This window comes from Symphalangus syndactylus, chromosome 14, assembly GCF_028878055.3.
Source record: "Symphalangus syndactylus isolate Jambi chromosome 14, NHGRI_mSymSyn1-v2.1_pri, whole genome shotgun sequence".
In the NCBI taxonomy this organism is placed as follows: Eukaryota; Metazoa; Chordata; class Mammalia; order Primates; family Hylobatidae; genus Symphalangus; species Symphalangus syndactylus.
The window spans coordinates 26846587-26867862 of record NC_072436.2 but is presented as its reverse complement, the minus strand read 5'-3'; the positions used below and the strand labels follow the sequence as shown (position 1 = coordinate 26867862).

At 45.1% G+C, this 21276-nt stretch overlaps 1 protein-coding gene across 2 annotated transcripts in view; it reads left to right on the top strand.

Moving 5' to 3' along the window:
• EVA1A (eva-1 homolog A, regulator of programmed cell death) overlaps positions 1–21276 on the top strand; it is a 66200-nt gene that overhangs the window by 707 nt on the left and 44217 nt on the right. The window lies entirely within an intron of this gene.

The following is a 21276-nucleotide window of genomic DNA, read 5'->3' as shown; positions in this document are numbered from 1 at the left end:
CAAGCCCCTGCCCAGGTGTTGTAGGTTGGGTCCCACAGGGAACTCTTGCTTCCAGCGCTTTCTTTTTTGCCTCCTCTTCCTCCCACTTCCCTGTTTCTTCTCTCGCCCCCCTGCTTCTTTCTGGATAGAACAACTCTCAACCCTCTCCCTCTGCAGCCCAGCTTCGGAAAGCAGGTCGTTCCCAAATCTGGCGCTTCTCTCCTGTGTCTCTGGGAGCTGGGCTGAGCCTGACTGGCTTCGATCCCAAGCCTGCGGGGGGCGGACCTGCCAGAAATGTACGTGCTGCACCGTGGACTATTTACCTGGTTTGTTTCGGAGGCAGACAACTCGCCGCGCGCATTTGGCGACCCCCAGGACCCCGAAAGCCGAGTGGATCAGGGAATGAAAGGCTGTTGGCGCCCCCTAAAGTCCCAGTGGGACGCTTTGCTTTTGGAGAGGGGCGCCCAGACAGTCCACGCTGCTCTATCTGGGAGGTCTGCGTAGGGGTCCCCACCCCTACTCTTGAGGGGTAAGGGGAGGTGTTGGCACGCAATACGGAGGGCGTTGGGGCATGGAGGAAATGAGGATGTCCTGAAAGGAGAGGAGTGCCAACCACATCGTCCTGGCTTGCCATGTTGTTCTTATTAACTGCCTGAGTTCTCATAACAAGCCTATGTGTAAGGACTCTTACCCCTTGTTTTACAAACGGGCAAAATGAGATGGGGCCACACAGCTAGCTAGGAAAGGACCCAGCCAGGATTTGGGTCCTAGCTGGTCTATACCACACACACACTTCAAGTCCAGCCCTACAGAAGATTCTTCTTTTTAGTGAGCAAGAACCGTCCCCCCAACTCCCCCCCGCCACCTCCTTTCTCATAGTACAAGGGACCAGGCTTTTTCCCTTTTGACCTAATACACCTTGATTCTATTCAGACCCAAACTACTTATTATCTACTGTCCTCTGAGTTCAGCGGCAAGCACTGAGGTTTCACCTTTGAACCTTATTAATTCATCCCCTTCTTGTCATCCAGTCTGTCACAAAATGTGTAATACTGTTCAGAAGGCTGACTTGAATCTCCTTTCCATAAAGGCAGTCAAGCGCAGTGGCTAAGAGCCCAGGCCCTGGAGTGAGACCACCAGCTTGAATCCTGGCTGGGGCCTTTCTGTACCTTTCTGTAGCTGGATTTCCTCGTCTGTAAAGCAGGCTTAAAGTAATGGTTTTCAACTAGAATTTTGATTTTACTTCCCAAGTGACATCTAGCAATGTCTGGAGACATATTTGGCTGTCATCTTGTAAGTAGAAGAGGAGCTTATTCATCTGGTGGGTAGAGGCCAGGGATGCTGCCAAATATCCTGTATTGCACAAGACATCTCCCCCCTCCCCAACTCCACTTCCAAGATTTAAGAATTATCTAGCCTAAAATGTTAATAGTGCTGAGGTTGAGAAGCCCAGGTTTAATGTATCACTTCATGAAGAGTGCCATTATTTCCAGCTCTCATCCTTTTATCTGCTCTAGTTTGGCTGATTATACCAGTCTCTATCCCAGTCTTTCCCTCCATTCCAGTGCCAGAATTCTGTTGCCAAATCCACAGCAGGTCATGCTGCTATATTGCCTTAGCACCCTTGTTGGTCCCCTATTGCTAACAGAAGGGATAGGAATTGGGAATCTGCAGGTGTTTTACAAGCACTAAAGGTAATTCCTCTGCATGTTAAAGTTTGAAAATCACTGTTTTTACAGAATAAAATGTAACCCCTGGCCTTGTACACATGGCTCTTCACAACTGGCCTCACCTTATGCCACTTCCTCAATGTTCCTGACATTCCCCCAACCCACTATTCTTTTGGTATTCTAGGTCCTGACTTTTTGAATGCCCTTCTTCCTCCTTGGCTGGCAATCAATCTTTGAGACTAGAAGTTAAGTCTCCTTTTGGGTGAAGCATCATTCTTCAGTTCCTACAGACTGTTTTGTTGCTCCCTGCCCTGCCCCAGGTTGGGGGAAAGCCTCAGCCTCAGCCTCAGCCTCCCCTCTCCCCACCTTTTTTTTTTTTAAATAAATATATCTCTCTTACAGTATTTTGTTTATCTCTCCCCTGGTCTTACATACTTAGAATCTAGCTCAGTGCCGTCGATGCTCACAGTGATGGTTTCAGGCTTAGGCGTCAGGCTTCTTGTGTTCAAATCTCAGTTCTGCCACTTATTAACTCTGTTAAAAGTTAATTACTTGACCTTGGTCAAATTGACTCAGTCTATCAAAGCCTTCTTGGTAAGAAGAAATAGCGTACCTTCTCTGCAGACTAGTATGACTAACTAATGGAATAATAACCATTCATCTTAATACTGAGTGCCTACCTAATTCCAGGACATGGTTCAAGTTTAGCATTTTATGCGTTTTTACTCATTTAAACCCTATAATGTCCTTTATAGTTACTAATGGTATTGCCCCATTTTCCAGACAAAGAAACAGAGGCACAGAGAGGCTAAGCAGTTTGCCCAGAGTCATGGAGCTAATGAGCGGTAGGGCCAAGATTCACACAGACATCTGGATTTCAAAACACATACTCTTTACACTGTGCAGGTAAAGGGCTTAGCCCAGTGCTTGGCACATAACAAGTGCCCAGTTAATGTGAGATAAGGTTTGTTAGGTGCATTAATGAGAGCCTAAGTCCATTGGGTTTTCCACCTGCATCATGCTTGTGATTTAAGACTATGCCATTGTTTTTACAACTCTTGCTCCTTTCCTTGCCTCCTTGCCCTGCCCCCAGCCACAGAGGGGCAGGACATTGGGGTTAGTTCCCAGTACCACTGATCTTGATGCTAAATTGAGCCTATGTACATAGCCAGGGCTAGAAGAGGATTAACTTTTTTGGGAGGATGGAGTCAACACACACCTGCCTGGAGGAGAGAGGTGCAGACTTGGGGTCGAAAACTCTGTGACCCCAGCTTTGTCCTTACCGAGCATGTGCCCTTTGCAGTGTGCACCTAGCATATAAATATTGGTGAAACCAATTGATGAATGAGGGATGGACGAATAAATGCCACCAGCTGAGTCTCCCACATTATACTTGATCAGATGCAAAGCACAGCTTCTCTCCACGTATTGTAAGGCTCATTTATCTATTGACGTTAAAACTGGCTAAGGGAATTTAATGACCCATATGGGGTGTTGAAGAAGCAGATTTGGAGCCACTCACTGACCCTCTGGGAAAGTTGTGTTTGACACTGGATACTTGGTTACAACTGATCACTAAACTAACTTGGAATCTTCTATTGCTTCTAATGCAGCCTTGGCTTTGAAAACCAAGCCCACTCCTTGCTAGTCCCTGGGCCACTTGCTTTGTGGGCTAGACCGCCTTACACAAATACCTGCACATTTGTGTACTCTGGCTTCCTCCACAGCTGTCCTGCACAGCTGTAATCCCCCTGAGTTTGCTTGTTTTGGCAGGTTGTCTCCAAAACTTCAGTGGGATGAGGTCACCTGGCATGTGTAAAGCCTTGTGGGTTTTTTAGGGGCCAGGGAAACATTCTAGTAAGTGCTGCTTTTGAGGGTGGAGTAGGGTAAGAACTTTCCTGTCCATTGACATCCAAGACTCTTCAGATCCCCATGGTGGGGTCCTCAAACCCCTTCGCTGGTCCCTGGCCTGTTAGGAACAGGGCCATCGCCTGAGCTCCGCCTCCTATCAGATCAGCGGCTGCATTAGATTCTCATAGGAGCATGACCCCTATTGCAAACCGCATGTGCGAAGGATCTAGGTTGTGCACTCCTTATGAGAATCTAATGTTTGATGATCTGAGGTGGAACAGTTTCATCCTGAAACCATCTCCCCCTATCCGTGGAAAAATTGTCTTCTAGGAAACTGGTCCCTGGAACCAAAAAGTTGGGAACCACTGCCCTATAGCACTGCCTTCCCCTTCCCACATCAGACTCGTACGTACTGTCTCCTGGCATTATCCCCTCTCTTAGGTCACTAGCTGGCTGACCTGAGAAACAAATTCCTGTAGGATATTAATGACTTGAGTAAAAGTTAGACCCAAGATCTTTGGGCATCACTTGTATTTATACTGAGGCTTTTATAGCTTGGCACAGAAGATAAACTAGCCCAGGGTAGAAAGGTCAGGGGGATGTCAGGCTTGGTGCCAGGTCTTGAGGCCTCTGATGTCACACTTTGTTGGCTGCCACTTTGGGTAGCACCTCTTAACTGACCTGCAGCAGACTTTCTAATGAAGCTGGCCCCTGCTTTGTGTGTCTAGTTCTAGGGAGATATACTTTGTCCCGTTTACATCTTGAGCTGTATTCTCTGTGAAATGCACTCTGTTGTTTGACTCTGTGTGAAACCATGTTTAGTGCTGTAAAGGGCATTTGGTCTCAGACTAGAGTGGTGGCAGAATCTTGAGGTATTAGTGTGGACTTGGAATACATGTGCAATAAGTAGCTCTGTGCAGGTGCCAGAGACACAAAGATGAAGACCTGGTTTGTACCATCAAGATTGCAGTCCATGACATATGATGGACATGTGAATAGATCATCAGAGTGTGTTAAGTGGAATAAGAGATCTGAGCAGAGAACTGGGAGCTCAAAGGAACCAGTACCATCTCTGCTAGAAGAGTTAGGAAAGGCATCAGAGAGAAGAGGATGTTTGAGCTTGGCCTTAACGTGTAAGCGGGAGCTTGGCGGGTTTGAAGGGACTGGTGATTAAAGAGCATTACAGATAGGAAACAGCATGTGTAAGAATCAAGAAAGGGCCTGGAAGACATGTAGGCATATGGTGGGAACTGGAGGGTGGAGATGGGCCTGGGGAGGTGACTTTGACATTTTACCAGTCCAGGAGTCTGTCTCTGTACTGTTTTGAGACAATGGAGTGGGCATTTAAAGCTCAGGTGTGCTGAGCCCTTTGAATAGTGGCTCTGCCTCTTATCTCTGCTGGCCTTGTTTCCTCCTGGGGCAGTGGAACCAGAGCCCATGGGTCAGGGAGGGACACTGTCTCTAGTAAGCAAAGAAATCACAATCAGCGGGGAGAGGGGAGGGATGGCATGAGGAGATATACCTAATGCTAAATGACGAGTTGATGGGTACTGCACACCAACATGGCACATGTATACATATGTAACAAACCTGCACATTGTGCACATGTGCCCTAAAACTTAAAGTATAACAATAAAATAAAAAAAAAAAACTGAAAAAGAAAAAAAAAAGAAATCACAATCAAAAACAAAGCTGAGCTGGGAGGTTGTGGGTAGTTGTTTTGTTTTCTTTTCAAAGTCCTAGCTGATGAGCTATGTGAGTGGCCCCTCTGGAGTCTGGGTTTTACCTTTAGAGCGTCCAAAATTCTATATGAATTGCTAAGCAATTGCTAAATTTCTCCAGACTTAGAAAGGGATGGAGAAACAGAGGGAAGGATGGGGAGGTGGGAGAGAAAGAGAGAGAGAGAGAGAGAGATTGAGTTTTGATGCTAAAGTCTGTTTCACATAAAATCCAGCCTGTGATCCAGCAGATCAACAGCTATTAGGATTGCCACATTTCCTGGGAATTACATTCCCATTTGCAGTCTTTCTTTGAGCCTAAAGCTGTTTGCATGTGCTGATTGCATTGAGCTCCCCACAGAGGATGGGTGCATATGCTTACTGAATAGACAATTGATGTAGGTCCTTCTATAGGTCATCCCAGGCTTTACTCATTTATTCACCACTTAGTGACCCCCTGGCACATAGGAGGCACTTAGTTAGTGATAGATGAGTGAATGAATGCTCTAGCATGGAAGTCCCATTCCTGGACCTCAAGATGCTCATGGTCTGAAGGAAGAGATAGACAAGAAAACAGACAACACGATATGGTGGATTAGTGCCATGACAGAGAAGATATGAATAGAGAAGACTCAATCTAGCCAGGGATCAGGAAATGGAGACAGGGAGAAGAATCCTCTCTTTTGGGGACCATCCTGCCTCCAGGGAAGTGGTCCCAGGAGTGGTTCCTAGAGATCAATTATAACCTGGGGTGAGTGCCAGGCACTGTGCTAGGGTCTTTAGCTGCCTTTATTGCATGGATCCTGACAAACACCCTCTGAGGTCTGTATTAGAGGAGGAATCAGGGTCATACCCACAACTAAAAGGCAGAGCCAGAATCAGGTCCAGGGCACCAAACTCTGAGCCCTTTATCCCGCTCCAGATAGTCTCCAGAGAGCTGTTATCATCAAAGATAATTTTAGAAAATCTGTTTTCGAAAAAGAAGGTGAAAGAGTGTGGGCCACTGTGGCTGGGATAGGAATGGCCATTTCCTCCCCGCTTTTCCCCCTTTCCTTCTCCCCAGCCTGGCATCTGAGGCTGTGCCTGGGGGCAGTGAGACGCTCTTTGTTCTGGGGTTCAAAAACTCTCTTCCTCCTCTTGCCCCCTGTTTGATCACCAAGGCAGCCTGCACTTTGCCCTCTGTGGTGAGAGGAGGGGGAAATGCTGCTTAGTAGAGAAGCAACCATAAACTTGCAAGGAAAAGAAGACTTTTTTACAAAACACCTGCTGTAATTTAAGCCTCTCCCCTTTTGCCTTGCCCCCTCCTGCCCTTGTCATTCAGATGCGGCTGGTAGCTGCAGGGAACAGACTTCAGGGGATCTTGTTTCTGCAAGGGGACTTCAATCAAAAGGGCTGCCTAAAGCTGTCTTTCTCTGGGCATCTCCACAAACATGCTCATCTTGTCAAGACAAGACAGGCCATGGCAGCCCATGGGAGGAGGCGGGTAGGGCCTGTTACTGGAAGAATCATGCATTTCTTTCCTGAGTTCTCCCATCCTGAGTGCCACTTGGCCAAGCAATCTCTGACAGTGGCATCTTTCTTTGCTGCACTGAGATGTCGCTATGAACCTGAGGGTGGGCAGAATGAGCACTGGAAGAGAGTCAGCAATGCCATTTACTTGTTATGAGGCCTTGGTCCTTTAATCTCCTAGTGGGTCAGTCACACAGGGCAGGAATGGTTGGCCTGGATATTCTCCAGTGTTAGACCCTGCTGCATGTCGAAAGCAGGGTGCACTGTAGGATCTTGTGGAACTTCAGAAGACAATGACTTGGACATGTAGACTGAAAAAGACACACATGAAAGTAAAAGTGTTCCTGTGGGTGTGCTAATGTGCTCACAGAGACAGCTTGGTGGCCTTGGTGTGTCTGCTCAGCTCAAGCTGCCAACACTTACTGACACCCTCGTGTGCCAGGCACAGTTCCAGCCTCTGGAAACAGGGATGAACAAGATACTCTTTGTGCCCAGGGAGCTCAGCAATCCAGTGTGGAGACAGACGGGGAAATCAGAGATAGTAATGCAATGTTTTGCTGTCCATCTCTCATTACAGTAAGTTCTCTGAAATCAGGACATATGTCTTGTTGATTCCCAAATCACCAGAGCCTACTGTAAACTGGCCTATGGTGGATACTCAATCAATGAATGTTGTACTACTCTAAAGTGCCACACTAGAGGCAATCACAGGGTGCTATGTGCACCCACAGGAGGGTCACCTAAACTCAGCTTGGAGAGCAGGTGAGTCCAAGACAGCATGCATCAAAGAGGCTGAGATTGAGCATCCAGGCTGATGAGAGGAGAAGTGGAGCCTAGGCAGATGGGCCAGTGAGAAGTCCAGCATGTCCAGGTGAGCAGGCCAGGGCTGCTTCAAGAAGGGAAGGCAGATAGGTATGGCTGGGGACAAAGGAAGTCAGCCTGTGAAGGGGCAAGGTAATCACACCTGGATTTGCTAGAGAATTGGAATTTTACTTTGAAGATAGTGGGGAGCTACTGCAGGATTTCACACAGAGGAGAGACCGGGTCAACGTTTTGTTCTAATACTGTTCTGGCAATAGAGTAAATATTGGAGAAGAATAAGATAGGTGGCAAGAAGACCAGTTAGCATGTTACCGCAGTTTAGGGGATGAAAAAGCCTGGGATTTGGAGTCAGATACATCTCAGCCTCCTTCCCAGCCACACTCCCTGTAACTTGGGCTGTTTAGCAAATGTCTCTGAGCCTCTGTCTTATCTGAAAACGGCGGACTCTACTTCCTCCCTTATGGATGGTATGCATGGTAGTCAGGGTTACATACAATGAAGTATGTGAAATGTCTACTACAGTGGTTTATTTGTAATTGGCAAGTCATACTAGTGGCCAGTATTATTTTTAATATTGTTGTGACTTACTATCATCTAGGTGAGAAATAATGAGGTTCTAATAAGACACTGGTAACTAGGGTGGAGAATTGGTCAGAGTCAAGAAAGCCTTTGGCAATAAAGTTGGCATGATTTTGTGACTGACTGAATGGGGGAGTAAGGGAGGGGCAGGAGTCTAGGATGATTCTGACATTTTGGCCTGGCAGCCAGTGGGAAGGATAGTGGGGCTATTCATTAGGAGAGAGAAGGGACAGGGAGGAGGGAGCAGCATTTATAGGAAGGATGATGAACTCAGTTTCAGATATGCTGAGTTTGAATATTAAGATAGTCAGGGAGAGATGGCTACTGGGCAGATGTTTTCTAGGTTTGACATTCAGGAGAAAAGTCTTCAAGATTTACAAGAAAGCTAACTTTTTTTTTTTTTTTTAAGAGACAGAGTCTCACTTTGTAACCAGGCTGGCATGCAGCAGCACAATCATAGCTCACTGCATTCTTGAACTTGAACCCCTGGGATCAGGTGATCCTCCTGATTCAGCCTCCTGAGTAGCTGGGACTACAGTCATATGCCACTATGTCCAGCTAATTTGTAAAACTTTTTGTAGAGCAGGGTCTCACTATGTTGACCAGGCTGGTTTTGAACTCCTGGCCTCAAGCGATCCTCTTGCCTCAGTCCCCCAAAGTGCCAGAATTACAGGCATGAGCTACTGTGCCCGGCCCACAAACAAACCTTAACCAAAGGTAGTGAAGTCATGGCATAGATCAGTTGGTTATGGAGGGTTATGGAGTATGGGAAGAGGAATTATAATAGCTAAAGTTTATTGAGTGTGTACTATGTGTTCTGAACATTTTATGTGTATTAATCCTCTCAATAACCATTGTTAGGAAGGACTACTATTGTTTTACCTATTTTACAGCTGAGTAAACTTAGGCACAGAGATGGTAAGTCATTTGCCCAAGGTCACACAGCTATAAGTCATGGACCTAGGATTTTAAGGCAGCTATCAGGATGCCAGGCCTGTGCCAGATTGCTTCCGAGAGTGGCGGTACTAGGGCACAACACTGACCTCAGGGAAGGAAGGAGAGGACCCAGTGAAGTCAACAGGAAAGGGGATGTGCAGAAAGGCAGGAGGAAATGGGAGACTGGGATGTGGAAGAGGACAGTTTCCAGGAGAAGGGGATCAACAGCTTCAAATGATATGGAAGAATGAGAGATCTGAAATGTCCATGGATTTGGAAATTCTAAAGCTATTGACAACTTGGTGAGAGGAGTCTAACAGATGAGGGGAGTCTAACAGATGACGGGAGCTAATGAACAAATGTGAGGTGAGGAAGTGGACATACCAAACTTTAGCAATTGTTTTTAGAAGCCTGTCTATGAAAGTGACATGCGAGAAAAGACAGCAGCTAGAGGTATTAGGTAGAGACAGTGTTTTAAAGATGGAAAAGACCAGCACTTTTTTTTTTTTTTTTTTTTTTTGAGACAGTCTTGCTCTGTCACCCAGGCTAGAATGCGTGGCGTGATCTTGGCTCACAGCAACCTTTGCCTCCTGGGTTCAAGTGACTCTCCTGCCTCAGCATCCCAAGTAGCTGGGATTACAGACATATGCTACTATGCCCGGCTAATTTTTTGTATTTTTAGTAAAGACAGCATTTCACCATGCTGGCCAGGCTTGTCTCAAACTCCTGACTTTGTGATCTGCCCTCCTTGGCCTCCCAAATGCTGGGATTACAGGCGTGAGCCACCGTGCCTACCCGACCAGCACATATTATAGAGTGGCCACAAATGGACTATGCATGCTGGGAGAGGTGTCTCCATGTTCGCTTCTCTTTTCCACACAGATTTCTAATATTTCTCTTCATATTCTGGATGGCTTCCATGTTGGTAGTTGGACATCATTAAAGAAATTCTGGATAGGTGTTTCAGGTCTTCAGCTTTTATTAGGTGGAGCAGAGAAAATTTCTTTCACAATGCCCAGTGGTGACTTATCACTTGTTGTTAAGTCCAGGCCATGTCAAATTCAGGTGCGTTCAGTATATCATCCACTCAATTTGCCTTCAAAGTATTCTTCAATAGAGCATGATGTGCTGAAGCTCCACTTCAGGCATGGGGAATTGGCCTCTGCTATGTAGATACCTGGAGGTAAGGATGGCAGCAGCACCAAGGTTTTAGGAGGAAGGAAGAGGACCTAGAGCATAGTGGGGTTGTGGGGAGGAGACACCAGCTTTGGACTGGAGAAGAGACACCTGCTTCTCTGAGCAAAGGGAAAGGTAGTTGGAGATGAAGGCAAATATATGAGAGGAGATAGTGAGTTGTTTAGATCTTGTAGGAAATGAAAGGTCCATTATAAGATTTGCTGGAGTGACAACCCTCTGCCTGGAATGACCCTAGAGGATTTGACCACTGCCATTTAAGTTCTTAATAATGGAAAAATAGGGGCATTTCCTATGAATTCTTTGTTACCAGGCTTAGAGGCTGCATCCCAGAGCCTCCCAGAAGCCATCCCAGAAGATGTTTTTATCTAGGGGCAAAGACAATCTCTGTTTTCATACTTAAGATTCTTTTGTTCAGACCAGAGGCAGATACCATAGAGGGTTAAAAGCTTGACTTAAACAAGAAATTCAGCTTTGCCTTGGTTCATGTTCATGGTGCCAACATCCCTGAGGCTCAGGGCTGGAATTAGAGTTTGGCTGCCAACTTCATATATTTGCGTTGGTTGAAATGGCATCTTTGCTCTTCTTGGAAACATCTCAGTGAAATGCACACACCTTCACAGAGGGCCTTTATGGAAAGGGCTCTCCCAAAGGGCACCATCCTGAATCCAAAAGGCCACACGGGAAATGGCCTTGGGGTATTTTTCTTTCCCCACACAAAGCAGCAGCTCAGCTGAATTATTTGTTTGATCTTGAGCCTTCAGGTATCAGGAAAAGTAAACAGTGCATCATTCAAGAGTCACATTTCCAGCTTGAAGGTTCCCTGGAGGACAGCTTGAAGGTACTGGAGGACACTGTAGGAGGCAAGGAAGGATCATCCCTGCCGGACCCCTCCCCACTCTCCTCCCAGCCAGATCTCTCACCTGGATGTGGGCATGTGCAGAGTCCCTTTGGCTGGGTGTGGGTGTGATGGACAGACAGGGCACTCTCCTTAGGGACTCTTTCTTCCATCAGAGGGAAGAAGCTGCAGGTGTTTTGCCCCACTTTTCCTCAGTAGACAAGGAGTGGTGGAAGTGCTTCCCCAGGAAGGTGTGGCTGGGATGCTGTGTGGCTCCGCACAAATGTGGTTCAGTGAAGTTACATAATCCCGTACTTGGCTTTATTCCTATTCCACAGGGTCTGAATTTTCTGTCATGAGAAAGGCCTATGTACATATTCCACACTGATTCCCACAAATGAGTGCACAGGGCTGTATACATGTGTCAGATGGCCACATCTAAGCTATCACTGATGCTTCTGCCCATCCAACCTTCTGGATTGTGGCAGGGTGCAAAAGGGTTTGGGAGGCAGTACCCTGTGTGCCCATAAAGCAACAGCTGTGATACCTTAGATTCTCTTTCACTTGTATTTGATTTATTAGTTATATATATATATATAGTTTTCATTTAGCCAGTCATCAGTTCATTTAATAATTTGAACAACTATGTGGCTGGCTCAAGGCTAGGTGATGGTAAAGTGATGGTGATTCTGGCAGTCTTAGTTCCTGCCTTCTCGGGGCTCACAGTTATTAGGGGATGGGCATTCAAGAAGTAAATACACAAATAAAATACATGACGATTACAAACTGGTAACTGCTATCCTGGACAAGAACAGGGTGCTCTAGGAGGGAATGAGAGAGGTTTAGGTTGGGGGTGTCCAGTAAAGGAGAAAGATCTGTAGACGCATATTCACTCTCTACTACATGCTGTCTATTGAAGGGATGTCACAGGGTGCTAAGGGAGCTCTAAGGAAGGAATGCCTGACCCTTGAATAGGGCTGGAAGGCTTCGGAGGGAAGGGACATTTAAAAGTAATCTTGAAGAATATGTGAAATTTTTTCATGCAGAAAGGGAGTAGAGATGTTACAGGTGGAGGCAACACGTGGTGTTTGGGGGGACTCAATCAGCAAGAGTGGGACATAGGGGAGTGGCAAGAAATGAGCAAGGAGGCCAGGCAGGGTGGCTCACACCTGTAATCTCAGCACTATGGGAGGTCAAGTCAGGCAGATTGCTTGAGCCCAGGAGTTCAACACCAGCCAGGCCAACATGGCAAAACCTCATCTCTACCAAAAATACAAAAAAATTAGCCAGGCATGGTGGTATGAGCCTGTAATTCTAGCTGTTTGGGAGGCTGAAATGGGAGAATCCCTTGAGCACAGAAAGTGGAGCTGGCGGTGAGCCAAGATCATGCTTCTGCCTTATAGCCTGAGTGACAGAATGAGACCCTGTCTCAAAAATAAATAAATAAAAGAAAAATGAGCCGGGAAAGACAGGCAAGGGCCAACTACTCAATGTAGGTTTTGTATGAGAGGCAAGTCACTGAAGGGAATGGCAACTTACCAAGGGCCTGGCAGACTTTTTCTGTAAAGGATCGGGTAGTAAGTATTCTAAGCTTTGTGGACCTACAGTCTGTCATAGCTATTCAGCTCTGCCACTATAGTGCACAAGCAGCCACAGACAATATGCAAATGAGTGAGTGTAGCTATGTGATAATAAAACTTTATAAACAAAAACAGGCAGTGGGCTGGATTTACCCATGAGCAGTAGTTTACCAGCCCCTGCTCTAGAGTGATAATTCTGGTGGGCGACTCTGTGAATGCTGAATTGGAGGATGGGGAGAGAATGGAAGGAGGGAGCCAGTTAGGAGCTATTGCTTTAATTCAGGGAACTTAAGGAAGGGATGATGGGGAGAAATGGTTTGTGGTGTGCTCCAAAGTAAAAATGACAGGACTGCAGACCAATTTAATGAGAACATGTCTAGTTGTTTTTTTAATGCTCAGTGGACTGATTATTCCAGAGAAGGAAAAAAAAATCTTGGGTATTCTTGGTGTGTGACTCACAATCATGCGCACATCTGGGAGGTCACCTGCTGGTCTCTAGACATCGTGCTTGGTGTATTACATAGATTATCTCCTTGTTAAGCATAATTCTTAAGAATTCTTTAGAATGTTAAGCTGTATTTCCTATTTCAAATTGAAGTTTGAAAATTGCAAGTCATTTGCCTAAAGCCGTATAGCTGGTAAATGGAGCTAAGATTTAACCCGGGTCTGGTGTCAAAGCCTGTACCATTCCTGAGATGCAGAATCTTTTCCCCTCACCCAGTGGGTGGCACGAAGCCCCATCCATGAGCCTGTGCAGCTCCCTTCTTTCCCCTCTGTTTCTTCTAAGACCCATCCAGCAAGGAGGACAAGGGAATGCACGTAGGGGAGACAAATATCAAAGTCGGCTGCAAGTGTTAATCTGTTTTAACTACCAGCCTGTATGCATTTCCTCGGGTTCCTATAATAAAATATCACAAAATGGGTGGCTTAGAATAATAGAAATGTATCGTCTCATGATTCTGGAGGCCAGAAGGCCAAAATCAAGATGCCAGCAGGGCCATGCCCTCTCTGAAGGCTCTAGGGAAAGATCTGTCCCAGGTTTCTCCCATGGCTTCTGGTAGCCTTAGGTGTTTTTTGGCCTATTAATGGCTGTCTTCTGTGTCTTTTCACATCATCTTTGCTGTGTGTGTGTCTGTGTCCAAATTTCCTTTTTATAAGAACACCAGTTATATTGGGTTGAGGCCTGCCCTAATGCCTTTGTCTTAATTTGATTAAATCTGTAAAGACCCTATTTCCAAATAAGGACAATTTTGAGGTGTTGGAAATTAGGAGTTCCCATGTTTTTAGGGGGAAAGACACAATTAAACCATTAATGTGACCCTTTCGCAAGAAGAATTCAGGAGCTTCCTCTGACCAAGGTCCCTGAGTGGATCTCAATCCAGTTCCTTCTCCAAAGTATCTTCATCTGTGGTCAGTTTTTCCATCCACTTCCTATATACACTGCTTGGGACATGAAGATTTTGTCTACATTTGCATGTACTTTTATTACTACATTTCAGATAGATTTCTGTTCTAACTCCTTAGCCTTTGCATTTAACAGTGGTCTCTCATCTTCACTCACTGCATTTTCCCCCCAGCCTCCTCTTTCCCTACTTGGCACTTTGCTCATTCATTCATTAGTTCATATAACAATAAGTCCTAAGTCCCTGATGCATTCTGGGGACTATGCTAAGCTCCAAGGGTATAAAGGTGAAAAGATGAAAAAAATAGTTCCTGTTCTTGGCGAATGCTTATGAGAGGCCACACAAGCAAATAGTGTGGAGAAATTGAATAGGGAAGTGTGAGTGCAGCTTCCCAGCTTAGCATCCTCAGTGGCTCCCTACTGCTGGTAGGAGAGAGTCTGAGCTCCCTTGCAGAACACACCAGGCCTCCCATGACCTGGCCCCAGCCCCCTCAACAGTTTCTTCTCTCACTTTCCCTTCCTTTCACTTTGTGCCTCACTTATTTTCATCCGCTTGCTCTTTCCCAGCTGTACAATTCTCTCTCTCAAATCGTGTCTTTCTCCAGGAATGCTCTTTGAGTTGAGAGGTGCTCCTCCTCCCCCATTCTCAGCTATTATCTGCTTGATTAACTCCTATTTCTTCTTTGAGACTGACCTCTGGGGGTACCTCTTCCAGGAAGCTGTGGCCCCTTCCTCTGCCATCCTTGTAGCTGCTTGGGCTTCCCCTTGGTAACAACCTCTCCTCCCCCTAGGAGACGCTGACTGAGGCTTATTTACCTTCGTAACTGCAGTGCCCAATCAAATGCGTGTATTAATAGGAGCTTCATCAATTAACGAGTGAATGAATGATTTCTGTGTCCTGTGCTTTTCTCCTGCCCTCCAGGCTGGAACTTTCCCTTTAGCCTCCTTCCCCGGAATCACATGTCTGGTCACCACTTTTTCTCTACCACAAGTCCAGAAACCTCACTGCTCAAGGCCTCCTTTCTGTTGTGCTGACACCTCAGTCACGCTGACCCTAATGATCAGTGGCTACACTTGGCTACCCACTGACCATCATCTCTTTGGTCTGCCCTGCTTCCCACAGAGAAGCCTTCTTATTTGCCTATGGGAAGATGATTCTCATCGGGAAAGCAAAACTTCCTCTATGGCCTTCTCTGTTTCTCCAGTCCCAAAGTTTCCCCTCTCCCAATTCCAGGAGCAAGGGACACAATATTTCTGCTTCATTGATTGATTCAAAAAGCATTTTTTTTTATTCTCAAGCTTGTATCTGGAGTTGCGGTTGAATTACTCTCACCCTTTTCTACTTCTGCCTTTCTAACCAAAAAGATCTGTTTCTTACATCTTTTCCTGCTTCATATTTTGAGTTTTTCCTATATATTAAATGTTACAGTGATTTTTGGAAACTGTTCAGCATTAAAACTCTTCAATGAAATCTTATGTAGAATATCAATGACTATAACAGGACAAAGCAACATTTTGTTACATATATTAGTTTGATAAATTTAGTTTTTAACATACAGTTAATGAAAACAATGAGAATGTTATGAAAATTTGAAATTGAGGGTTTGGGATGAATATTGCAGCCTCATGACATTCTCACTATCAAGTGCACTCCTGTATTTTATATTGACCGGACAACATGCAACAACTAGATATTGGAAATTATAGCACTTTTAAACAGGATACCTTACAGATTCAGGCTATTCTGATTTCAATGATCTAGAAACACGAAAGATAAATATAGGAAGAATTGGTTTTAATGTTGACTCACTAACACTATGTAACAATAATTATAAGAGGTCTAATGGAAAGGAACAGATTCTTTCACTTAGATTCACCAATTTATATCTTTGGCAGAAAATTCTTCCCAAAATTATGTTGTATCGTCATGAGAGGTTAATTATGTTATTAATTTTTTTTCAGAAACTCCAGTGTTTGTTTCTCTGTAGTAATCACTTAAAGCCTTTAACACAGCAAAACATGTTTAATCTGGCATTTTGAGCTCAAACTTCAGTTGTCAGTTTCATCATTGACACTATCGGCCACAAGAAAAGCAGTAATAGAATGGCCCTGCATTGCTGTTGGTCTTGATCAGTCTAAGATCAAAATAAGCATGCTACTGGTAATACTAATAATAATGCTACCAGTAATACTTACCATGGTACAACATGTTATGTGGTCACATATTACTGTATAGTTTAGTATTGTGTCTTTATAAGAGCATACATTCCAGGGAAGTCCCTTCCTGGCCTTTAATTGAGCATGGCGCTAGGGGGCCAGGATGATGGTAGTGTACTTGCTCATACAGTTTTACAGCATAAGAATATTTGCATGGATCTGAACTGTTGAAAGATCTTTTTGGAACTACAGCTTTCCTGATTAATGACACATCTACGTATGTTCAAACATGTTCATGGTTTTGGCAGGAGAACCTTTATTCTGAAGCGGGCATGAGTATATTATAACCTGTGGCTCATGTAAACCACTGGGGTCTATGATTGTTCACATTTGGTATCACACACTTGTCTGTGTTTACCATTTTAAAAATATTTTTAAATGTAATTTGAATCAAACATTTCTAGAACCCTTGAAATGAATAAGTTGACCTCCATTGTATTAGAATAAGGTGTAAGAAAATTGTGGTCTCAGGTGGGATCTTTAGCAGGGCTGGCTTGGGAAGACCTCCCTGGTTTGATCAGGTAAACATCTGCCCAGGTCAGGGCTTTCACCTCCGGGGAGCTCAGCAGTTTGTCTGTGCTGAATTCAATTGAATTGACACAGGGCAGGTCCTATGTGGTTGTAGGACTAGTTCCCCCTCGGTGAGGAATATTTAGGAAGGTCTCAGGTAGAAGCCGCCCACCTCCCCAAGAAGCCACACAGGTCCCACCCAGGGAGGCTGGCACAATCCCCACCCAGAACTTCTCTCCCCCCAGCTCCTTGCGGGGTGGGGTGGGGGTGCTGCTCTGGGCTTCTAGACTTCCAGGTCAAGGGTTTTTGTTTTTTTTTTTTTTTTTTTTTACCCACTCACCTCCTGCTGACTTCCTCAGGGTCCCTGTGATTGTTCTCTGGTTTTAATAATTCTAATGACCTTAGAAGTCACTTTTGGGACTGGGAAGCCAACACAGAAACAAATCAGATGACCAAGAATCCTCCTTGTTCCCATTCATGTGTTCCTTGGTCAGGCGTTACTTCTGCGAGTTCTACATGTTTGTAGATGTCTCCGGTGTGCTGGGCTTGGGAGGCCCCACTGATTAGGAATAGAACGTGGGCAAGTGATTGCCTTTTTAAAATGTCCTGAATTAAGGATCCACAAGTCTGTCAGCATGGTCTTCCCTATTTGCAATTCTAGAGAAAAAAAAAGCCGTACAGGATTCGGTCAGAATTATTCAAGCGCGTGTATTGTGGCTGACCAACAGGGCTGAAATTCTTTTTATGCCCAGTGTGGTATGGATGTTGTGACTGACTTCCATTCTATACAGCCATTTCCTGCCAGTCTCCATGATGTTTTATTTTCCAGTGGACACTTGCAGGCTAGTGTTCCCTGTGGTTCCAGGGGTGGGCACTTTCCCTTCACATTCAATATTTTTTCTCAGGATTGCCTCATCTAGCTTCATACGTCTGCAGATGACTCCTACATACTTTTAACTATTACCCTGGAGTCAAAATATGATTCCAATCTACCTTTCCAAAATTATTCCCCCAAACTTTGTTACATTTCCTACAAGCCAGCCAAACTCCAAGTTCTTGGGTCTCCCTACGTCTTCTCCATGAAGGGTGAATCTGTAAGGACCTTATTTTCAAAGACCTTATCACCAATGGAAGCATATGAAAAGCACATACTTTTACTTAATGCGAAAGAGTGGCACACAGGGTTGCAGGAGTCCAAAAGAGGGAGTGATTATGCATGCAGGAGAGGATCAGAGAATGTTCTTGCAGGAGGTGATGTGACATGAACTTTGAAGGATGGGTAAGACTCAGAAATGCAGTGGTGCAGGAAAACACATGCCAAACAGAGCAAAACCCAGAAGTAGAACCAAGTGGGAAATGAACGGAGAAGAGAGTGGTTCTGTCTGCCTGATGTTGGGCTGTGATGGAAAGGTAGGTTGGGAAGAACTCATGAAGCGCTTTGATTTACAGGCTCACGTTTGAATTTCACTCTAGGCAGTGTGGATGCTTTGGCAATTTTAGAACAGATGAATGGCATTGTTAGAACACTGTTTCCAAATGCTCAGCCTGGCACCATGTATTAGTCCGTTTTCACACTGTTGATAAAGACATACTAGAGACTGGGCAATTTACGAAAGAAAGAGGTTCATTGGACTTACAGTTCCACATGGCTGGGGAGGCCTCACAATCATGGCAGAAGGCAAGGAGGAGCAAGCCACATCTTACGTGGATGGCAGCAGGCAAAGAGAGGGCTTGTGCAGAGAAACTCCCATTTTTAAAACCGTGAGATCTTGTGAGACCCATTCACTATCATGAGAACAGCATAGGAAAGACCCACCCCCATGATTCAATCATCTCCCGCCAGGTCCCTCCCATAACACATGGGGATTATGGGAACTACAAGATGAGATTTGGTTGGGGACACAGAGCCAAATCATATCACACCACTATATGAGATTGGGGTTCAGGGGGGAAGAAAGGAGAGAAATTTCTGAATTACAGGAGTGACAGTGGGGATGGAGGGCTAGAAAGGATAGGAGGTAGGATTTTCCGGGCAAGGGAGAGGAAGGGTCCAGGGTGATCCTCAGGTTTGAGCCTGTGTGACTGGAATCCTCAGGATACTATGAACCCTGTAGAGAAAAGAGGAGGCAGGTGAACTGGGGGAATGAACTTAGAACATGTTGAGCTGGAGGGATCTCTGGGAAGTGCAAGTGGAGACTCCTCCCCCAATAACCTCAGTGTTTTGGACTCCAGGTCACCACAGTCTAGCTTCCTCCTCTGCTCCTCCTAGTTAGGACCAGCCCACCTTGATGCCCAGACTTATCTGACTTGAGGCAGTAAATAAATCAGCAGGTCTCCCTGACCCTGTGAGGGCATAGAGATTAGGGCATCAATTCTGATGGACTGATCATGAGAACCTTCCTGCCTATCTCCATCTCCTGTGTCTTACCTCACAGGACTAGCTTTTGATTGTCTCTGAAAATTAATGGCCCCTTTCTGAGGTTCCAACTCGTATAGTCCCTCTTGGGACAGAAACCTCTGCCCCCAGGCTGGTGCTAGGGCCCTAATATTTATGGATAGAACCTAGAGTCTGAAAACTGGTTTTTAAAGATAACTTCTGAGTTTTCTATCTGTTCCGTCAGCCAAGGGGACATCTTGTGGCTCCCGGTTGTTGACAGTTTTAAAGCTCTGCAGGTTGGCTCAGCCCTATTGTATGCAAGGCCCGGTCCATCCCCATGCCTGTATTGTCCTCAGGGAGGGGCCCTGGCCCTCTCTGCACTTCCAGATCCTACTTCACATTCAACATCACACCATGCGAGTGACTCCCAGGAAGTATGAGATGTCCAGCAGGTACACAACACACTCTGCATCTTGTACTCACTTGGGACCTTTGATGAAAGCATCTTGCATGCTGCTTCCCAGGTTTTGGACAATCCTGTGGATTCTCACCCTTCTGTCCCTACCTTGGTTGTAGGGAACCATGAATAGACACCTGCCTTTATGTTATACTGGAGGTTCTGGACTGCTGGTGTTGGTGTCTTCTGTTTTTATTGCTAGCTGCATCTTGATTCATACAGTGCCATCGTCCAATTCCATGGGAGCTTCCTTTGTGTTTATAGTTTGGGGACTGCAGAAATAAACCAAAGTTGGAGAGAGTCTTGGAGCATCCACAGCCTCCATAACTGACTTAGTTAAACATCTTCAATCACTTTCTTCTCATTCTGAAGACTTCACATAATTAAAACCATGCCCAGCCAAATGCTAAATAAATTTTGCACATGCTGCTTGAATTACTGTGCAAGCTTACTCCAGTGTGGCTTTTTCCGAGATTAATATTTCATGAAAACTATTCCTCTGGGTAGGCTGAAGCCAGCAGCTGTGGAAACTCAACATTTGCTTTATACAGTGAAACTTTAGGACAGGGCTGCTTTTCACATTTCTCAGATGTGCTGCTTGTTTGGAAAAAATAAGTACTCTTGGCAAAGTCTACATGGCATGAGCCCCAGCTTGTGCTTCCGTCTATTCAGATAGGAAATGATGAGAAAATGTGGCTCTAAATGTCATCATGCAACATTGGCACTGAAAAATAATAATTGCCATTTCTTGAGCACCTATTACTCTGTGCCAGGTATCTTACAAGCCCTGCATCCTCACAAACACCCTGTAAGTGTGCCACACCTAGGTGTATCTATCTTCTGATTCCTGCTCTGCCCTTGATAGCAGGGGCTGACCTGGAAGGTTGCCTTCCCCAGGCTCCATATCTATGGCTTCCTGCTAGAGGAAGGTTGCTGCACCTGTGGAAGGTTGCAAGGTAGTGAAAAGAGGAAGCCAGAGTATTTCTTCCCTCTCTCCCTTCTTAAATCATCCCTGCCAGCAATGTCTGCATCTCCTCCATGGCTCCAGCTTCCACTATTTGTGTCCTCCATGGTTCCTGATTCTTCCTGGTGACTCTGGCTCCTGGGCTCTGGCAACATTGCCTCCTACCTTTATGCCTTCAATTACCCACTGCCTACTATTGCTAATATCTGATTACTTCATGACCACATCCCAAGACCTTACTCCAACTAATTTTGTCTTTTTAAAGTCATACAAACTTAATTTTTTAATTTTTCATTTAAAAAAATTATTTAATTTTTTAGTTTTCCCATTTTGCCTGATCCTTACTAAGTATGCAAGGTTATATGAACTAAAGAAGATCTTTATACTCTTGACTTTGTTATCTATTGCAATAGTCTTCAAATCTCAGCTTTTCTATCACCTGTAACCTATATTTCTATCTTCAACGCTGCCAACAATTCCCTGCATTAAATTCCTTCTGCTGCAAATACTGAAACAGTGTCTATTTCTTTACTTAGTTGCTGATTGATGGATTGAGGTGGGAATCATTAGCCTTGTTTTAAAGATGAGGAAATGGGAGGTCAGGGAGGTTAACTAACTTGTCTAGTCTTAAAGATAGGGCATAGTAGAGCTTGGGTTTAAACCCATGCTTGGT